Source organism: Rhinolophus ferrumequinum, chromosome 18, assembly GCF_004115265.2.
Source record: "Rhinolophus ferrumequinum isolate MPI-CBG mRhiFer1 chromosome 18, mRhiFer1_v1.p, whole genome shotgun sequence".
Classification (NCBI taxonomy): domain Eukaryota; kingdom Metazoa; phylum Chordata; class Mammalia; order Chiroptera; family Rhinolophidae; genus Rhinolophus; species Rhinolophus ferrumequinum.
The window spans coordinates 40,720,097-40,728,251 of record NC_046301.1 but is presented as its reverse complement, the minus strand read 5'-3'; positions in this window follow the sequence as shown (position 1 = coordinate 40,728,251).

The following is an 8,155-nucleotide window of genomic DNA, read 5'->3' as shown; positions in this document are numbered from 1 at the left end:
CTGAGTGGAGAGGGGAGAAGCTTTCCAGATGAAAACAGGAGGGAGCGGGTAAGTTCTGGGAGCTATAAGGCAGAGTGACTGGAGAGCAGAGAGGAAGGGGAAGGGAGATCTGTTCAGCCAGGGACTAATTCAGAAGTTTGGATTTTATCCTAACAGCAATAAGAAGTCATCGGGGGGTTTGCAGCAGGGCATGACATGACTGATTTGGCAGGAGACCAGAGAGGGATTTGGCCCAAATCCTCAGTAGCAGTGATTAGTTGTCACTTAGTTGTCACTTGCCTGGCCTTGTCCATTTTGACGACATGGCTTGACAGCCCAACAGGAATAGCTGTGGATGCAAGTTTTCTGGATTCTGATCACCTCCTCATCAGAAACACAGCCTTGACCTACACTGCTGGGTGGCGGAAGCTTCTGCCCAGGGAGCGATGGCATGTTCAGCATTGTTCTTCCAGGTCCTGCCAGTGTGGAACCAGATGCTCTTGTCTGACAAATTCCCATCGGTAGACAGAGGACACTTGTGGTAGGGGAAGATCTCAGAGGAAGAAGTGGAGTTGCTGGAGAAGAGCTATCGATTCTGTGGCCAGAGCAGAGTCGCCCTGGACACCACTTCCTGTAGGACATTTCCCTGGAGAAGCAGGAGAGATCAGACCCTGTGGGAAAAGAGATTCAATGTAAATGTCACAGTGGACTCAGCTCAGATAGATCTCCAGGGCGCAGGCTTTACAGGTTGGAGATGGCTTGGCATTTATCTGCCTCGTGTCTTTATTTCTTTTCATCCTGCCTTTTCAACCCATCTGACAGTTCCTTAACCTGGCACTCCAGAAGGAAGAGACTTAGGTGGGTACTACTACAGAAATAAAAAAAAAAAATAGATGTTTATGTTTCCAGTAAGCCAGTGATTTCTGTTCGAGGAGTCGAACTCCGAGAGTGGCATGGCTTTCTAGAGAGGCACGGTATAGAGGATAGATCCTAAGGCACAGGCTTGGTGGCACCTGGGACAGAAGTGGCACAGAGCTTAGACAACCTTAGGATTTGCTGTCTACCTGCAGACACGACTGGAATGATAGTTAATACTCACACAGTGCTTCTCGTGTCATTTGACTTATATGTCTAAGCTCTTCACATGTATTAGCTCACTTAACCCCTACAGTAACCCTGGTAAACAGATGCTTTTATTATCACCCTCATTTTCCAGGTGAGGAAACTAAGGCACAGAGTGGACACTTCACCGCCTGTGAGAGGCAGAGCTAGGCTTTGATCTCAGGCTGTCTGATGCCAAGGACCACGAGGTCAAGTCCTCTCCTCTATGCCTCTCTAGAATGAGGACCAGGGACTGCGCTTGGGGTCATCCATTTTATAGAGTGCTGCTTATAAGTGACAGATGCCTCATCTCTTAGTCTGTTTGGGCTGCTCTAATGAAATACCACAGATTGGGTCGCTTATAAACAGAAGAAATTTATTCCTCACAGTTCTGGAGGCTGTAATTCCCAGGTCAGGGTGCCGACCTGGATGGGATCGGATGAGGACCCTCTTCTGGGTGGTAGACTTCTGACTTCTTGCTGTGTCCTCCCATGGTGGGGGGGGAGAGGAAGCTCCCTGGGGCTTCCTTTATAAGGACACTAATCCCATTCCCGGCGCCTCCACCCTCATGACCTAAAGGCCCCGCCTTCTAATGACATCATCGTGGGCATTAGGTTTTCCACCTATGAATTTTGGGAGACACAGACATTTAGACCATGGCACCCTGTTTGTAAATCAGAGTGGAGAGACTGTGTCATTGGACGGAGCATACATTCAACTCAGGGACTCGGGGATCAAGAGGAAGATGGAGGGAATTTCTGAAATATTGAAAATAAAATTTAATTGGAAGAGATACTGAAAGGAATAAGGGGTCCTCAGAAATGGCTTGGGAACTAGAAGGGCCACAATTCCTGTTACTAAAAATTGTAAGTCATCACAACTATTCCAAAAGCCCCATTATGAGAGAGGAGTTAGTTTTTCTAGTCCATGGATTCCCCCTGGCTCTGCCCCTTCCCCCCCCACCCCCCACCCCCCCCCCCCAGAAAACACCTGAGTACAAATTAACCTTTTATTGGGAAACATCTCCTAAATGAGTTTTAGTTCCCAGCAGCATTCATTTAGATTTGCTGATACCCGGGATAAAGAGAAATCATGAGTTTGTTTCCTTTTCCTTCTCTCTGTTTTCTGTCTACTTATTCCTCTGAGAAACACCAAATTCTGACGACTGTCCTCAGCCAGTACTACAACTGTGTAGTCTCAAACCCCACTTATGTGTGGGATATCCAGCCAAATAAAGGAAAGAGTGCTTGTTTTGGAAGCTGCTGCGAGGACTCACATCTGGTTCTGAAATTGCTCCTGTTTTTCAAATTCTGAGACTGGAAGGAAATACAAAGCTTTGGAAAAGTGTGACTCATGAGTGGCTAGGGTTGCTGGATCCAATTTTGGAGGTTCTGAAGGGCGGGAGGGCCTGGCTTGGCTGCTGAGGAGCAGACTTGAGGTCCAGGTAGCTGGGTGAGCAGGAGAAGATGGGAATGGGGGCTGCTATGACTCATACTTAGTAATTTCTATTAGAGGCAGGTAGGAAGATTCATTTCGTAAGGCCGTGAGTTCTCTATGGGAAGAGGGCACTGAATTGATAGAATAGTGATGTTGAAACATAAAGTTTTATATGGTGATGAGACATTTTAAACACTTGCAGCACACAAAATGAATTAATTTATTCTGTTGAGTTTGGGTGATGAGACACCTGAGGAGAACTGGAAATGGAAAATAAATGAATTGGCTTCTTGATTCAGTATTTATTGTAACATTGAGATAAATCAAATTAAAAGATTTCTGGTCATAATAGAAAAGACACATCCATCAAAGTTCTGAAGGACTGGATACTTATCTCTTTTATTCCAGGTGGGTTTATAGAAGCAGTGGCAAGAACTGAAAGTCAGCCACTGGAATTTGTTAGAATAATTAGATAACTATTCACAAAAAAATAAATTTAGAGCCTGACCTTATGTCATAAAACAAAATAAAATCCACATTGAAGGAAAGAGTTAAATATAACTCACAAGTACTTAAAAGAATGAGAAAAAATGCAATAAAAAATCATGAGATGGCAAAGACCTCTCTAAACATAACCCAAATCAGAAATCCTGGAGGAAAATATGAACAAATTTGATTGCCTCAAAATTAAAACAGTGACGCAAAATAGAAGCACAGTACACAAAAACACAATGTAAATAAAGTTTAAAGATAAGCAAAACACTTAAAAAATATTACAGCATATGTAATAAAGAGTTGACTTTCTTAGTATGTGAAGAATTCTTACAATTTAACAAGAAGAAGCAAACACTACCGTGGGAAAAAAGACAAAGGATGTAAAAAGAAGTAAAGATATACAGGTTGTCCATAAATTTACGTCGTAATGTTTCACCTTCCCAGGAATCAAATATACTTACATAGCAGGATGCCAGTTTGGTCTATCAGATTGAAAAAAAATAAGCTAGAATGATAATGCTGGAATAAGTGGTGTGAGAGCATGGGGACATTTGTGCTTGTGAACCCTGCTGGCAGAAAGATAAATTGACACACTTTTCTGGAGAGCAACTTGGTCATCTGTATCAAATGCATTTGTATGCATATGTTTTCAACTAGAAATTTTACTTCCATTTATTATCTTAAGTAAGTGATAGTGGATCTGTGCAAAGGTTTAGCTGTAAGGTTGTTTATGGAAGTGTTTTATAATAGGCAAAAATTGGAAATAAGCTAAGTATCTAATGAGGGGCCTTGAAAGGAACTCATGCTAAGAACATATAACCTAAAACTCTGTTAACCATGAAGAATGTGTTCTGTGTGCTGTTTGCTGGCTTCATAATTTATGGGAACGGTCAGGAGGGCATACCCTGGAGTCAGGCCACCAGGCGCTGAGCCTAAGCTCTATTTCTTGCTGACTGTGTGACCTGTAGCAATCTACTTTATTACCCTGTCTGTGCCTTGGCTTCTACATCTGGAAACTGGAGAAACATAGTAGTGCCTAATCATAGGTTAGTTGCAAATATTTATTGAACTTTTAAAGCACTGAGAATAATATTAAGTTTATAACATTAGCTTCCAAATGTAAGCTTTTTGACACTACCGCTAAGTGAATAAAACAAGGTATATTTTTGTTAAATATACTTGAATGTATGCTGAGGAAATTATTTATTTAGGAGTCTAATCACTAGACTAAGAAAGGCATGGTTCTAAAAGATTTTTTTGCATATTCAGCCATGTAGAGGAATCACCTAATTACAGAGCATGGAGAAGAAGCAGTCTGGTGGGCTGTGTATGACTGGATTTGGTGTAATAACTGTGCTTCAGGGGAAAGCTGAGTCACACTTGTTCTTGTAGATCTCACACACACACACACACACACACACACACACACTGGACCAAAATATCTGTTAAAATTATTCTTTTGGAGATAAAATATCTAAAGTCCAAAAACAAACTTGAAATAGTTGGGTTTTGGGTAAGAGACCTTGTACTCTAATATATCTGTACCTATAAAAAATGGGAAAAATATACAGGCCATATATCTAAATATTAATTAACAGTGATTGTTTATGGTGATTTTTACTTAAATAAATGTGATAGAATATTTTTCAGCCATGAAAAGAAGGAAATCCTGCCGCTTGCAACAACATGGATGGACCTCGAGGTCGTTATGCTACGTGAACTAAGTCAGACAGAGAAAGACAACTAGTGTATGATCTCCCCTATATGTGTAATCTACAAAGTCAGTCTCTTAGAAACAGAGAGTAGAATGGTGGCTGTCAGTGGTTAGGGTAGGGAGAAATAGGGAGATTTCGGTCAAAGTGCATACACTTTCCATTATGCGATGAATAAATTCTGGGGACCTAATGTACAGCACGGTAACTATAGTTAACGATACTCGACTCTCTCTCTTTTTTTTTTAACTTGTATCTATATGAGATGATGGTTGTTAGCCACACTTATTGTGGTAATCATTTCGCAATATTTGTAAATCCAGACATTATGCTGTATACCTTAAACTTATACAGTGCTGTATGGTAATTGCATCTTAATATAACTGAAAGACACAAGTACTGTATGTATACTTGAAATTTGCTAAGAGAGTAGATCTTTTTTTTAATTAAATTTATTGGGGTAACGTTGGTTAGTAAAATTATATAGGTTTCAAGTGTATATTTTTGTAATACATCATCTATATATCGCATTGTGTGTTCACCACCCAGAGTCAGTTCTCCTTGGTGATGGCATATATTTGACTTCCTTTTCCTTCTTTTACCAGCCCCCCGCCCCTTACCCTCTGGTAACCAGTAAAATGTTGTCTGTGTCTATGAGTTTTTGTTTGTTTGTCTTGTTCCTTTGTTGCTTTCAGTTTTATATCCCACATATCGGTGAAGTCATATGGATCTTCACTTTTTCTGTCTGACTTATTTCGCTTAGCATAATATTCTCAAGATCCATCCATGTTGTCACAAATGGCAGTATTTCATCCTTTCTTATGGCCAAGTAGTATTTCATTGTGTATATACACCACATAGTCTTTGTCCAATCATCTGTTGAAAGAGGAGAAAAAGGAACCCTCATACATTGTTGGTCGGAATGTAAATTGGTATAGCTACTATGGAAAACAGTATGGAGGTTCCTCAAAAAATTAAGAGTAAAATTACCGTATAACCCAAGAGAGTAGATCTTAACTGTTCTCACTACACAAAAAGAATGGTAACTATGTGAGGTGATGAATGTGTTAACTAGCCTTATTTTGGTCATCAATTTCACAATATATACGTATATCAAATCATCACATTGTACACCAGACACATTAGAACATTATGTAATGTTATTTGTCAGTTGTAGCTCAATAAAGCTGGAAAAAGAGAAGAAAACAGCAGCATCCACCCTCATTTGACTGCTGGTTTTGGGGTCTGGATGATCCTCTGAGTGGCCCGCTGACCTCTGACCTCACTCCGTCCCTCTCTCTCTCCATCCCCTGCAGGGGAAGTGCTAATGCAGGTCCTGGATCCTGTGCCTCTAGGCTTGGGACGGAGGTTCCCCTGGGAGGGGTGAGAGGACAGTAAACAGCTAAGAGGGACTGAGAGAGCTCCAGTGGCTCGGGCCCTGTCTCAGGTGGCTTTGTGCTACTCTCCTCTCCCTCTGTGAGGCTGGTGTGGGTAAGGAACTGGAAGGATGTGTGTCCTAACCCAGCCCCAAACCTCCCCACTGAAAGAGATGTATACCTTTGTCCAGCCCTGGCTGGGCTTAGGGGTCCCCCTGCCCAGGAGGAAAAGCCCATAGTAAAGATATGAATTGCCCCAAATTAATTTATGAATTTAATGCAATTTTAATCAAAATCCCAGTGATTTTTTTTTCTCTTGAAACATGGCAAACGAATGCTCTTACTAAAATTTATATTGTAGATGAAATAGTTAAGTCTAGTCAAAGGTTTTGAAAAAGAAAAAATAATGTGGGGAACTTTTACTAGCAAATCATGAAACTCACTATGAATTTCCTCGCTTATAAAATGGGGAACAAAGATGCTTTCCAGCAGTGTTTTTTTTGTGAAGATAATAGGGCATGACTTGTAAAGTTCCCGGCAATCGATAAATGGCAGTTGATATTATTTTGTTCCTGGCGTAGCTTAGATAAATTTGCAGGGTTGGGGGGTACAGTCAAAGCGGTGCCTGCTGCCTTCTAATCTCTGCTGGTAAAAGAAGAAGTGAGTCCCTCTGTGTAGGAAGGGGGATGGGGTTAACATGCTTTGGGACCCAAAGCATGTCAAAGGTTTAGGACAGCAGCTGAGAAGAGTGGCGCTGATCAGAGGCCCAAATATAATTGGAACTCAGCAATCAATGCATATTGTTTTCCGTGCTGATTCTCTGGCTGCTTGACCCTGAGCACATTCCTTCACCTTTTTTAAACCTCAGTTCTCTCATATGTAAAGTGTGGCTTCATAATCACCATCTGTAATATGGGTATAAGTGGTAGTATGTGTAAAGCATTTAGCAGATTGCCTGGCACGTACCACCATAAGTGGTAACAGTGATGAATTTTGAGGCAGATGATTTTGCTAGGCTCTGCAGGGAAGAAGGACTAAGCCAGGGAAATTAGGGCTCCCGGGGTCCAGGACAAAGAGTGCAGCCCGGAAGGAAGTAGGCACATGTGTGGAGACTGAGGACATAGAGCCATCAACGGAACAGAGAGTTTGATTCTCTTGATATTTCCGAGCACACGAGTCATCATCCACATGGCTGTTGATTTGCCGAAGTTAAGATCTGGCTTGTCCATGTATTGGCTGGCCAATAGCTCTGCCCTGGCTGCAGGAGTCCACTCTGCCCTTTCATTGATAAAAGTTACTAAACTCAAACCATCTGTCATGTCTTTTTATTTTGTAGACACACAATTTTAAAGTTGCACGAATGGATTGATGGTTTTCCTCTGGCCAGGCACTGGTTAGCACACAATTCTAGAAGCATCTATTTCTTGTCTACAGGCCTACCCTGAATGTTTCTGGGTCAGGGTAAGAGTGTCAGTGGAGGCCCAAATGCTATTATCTTAAATCAAATACAGTCATCCTCACTATTCCCAGGTTCCGTAATCGCCCATTTGTCTACTTGCTAAAATTTATTTATAACTCCCAAATCAATACTTGTGACATTTTCACAATCATTCATGTGTTCCCAGCTGAAGTGGAATAAGCCACTGCCCTACTTTCTTGTTTTGGCTCTCACCCTGTAAACAAGTGTCCTTTTTGCAGTTTATTTAGTGTCACATTGTTTGCACTTTTGTGCCTTTTTTTGGGGATTTCGCTGTTTGAAACGGACCCCAAGCATAATGTTGAAAGGCTGTCTAGCGTTTCTAAGTACACGAAGACCGTGATGCACCTTATGGGGAAAACTCAGGTGTTAGGTTAACTCTGTCCTGGCGTGAGTTAGAGTTGGCCATGAGCTGAATGTTAGTGAATCAACAGTATATATTAAATAAAGCATCTTCAAACAAAAAAACACATAAAAAAAGGTTGTGTGTTGATCAGTTGATGAAAATGCTATGACCAGAAGCTCACAGGAACCTACCCCTGGATTTCCTCTAGGAGCAGTGCTTCAATATTCTCTAA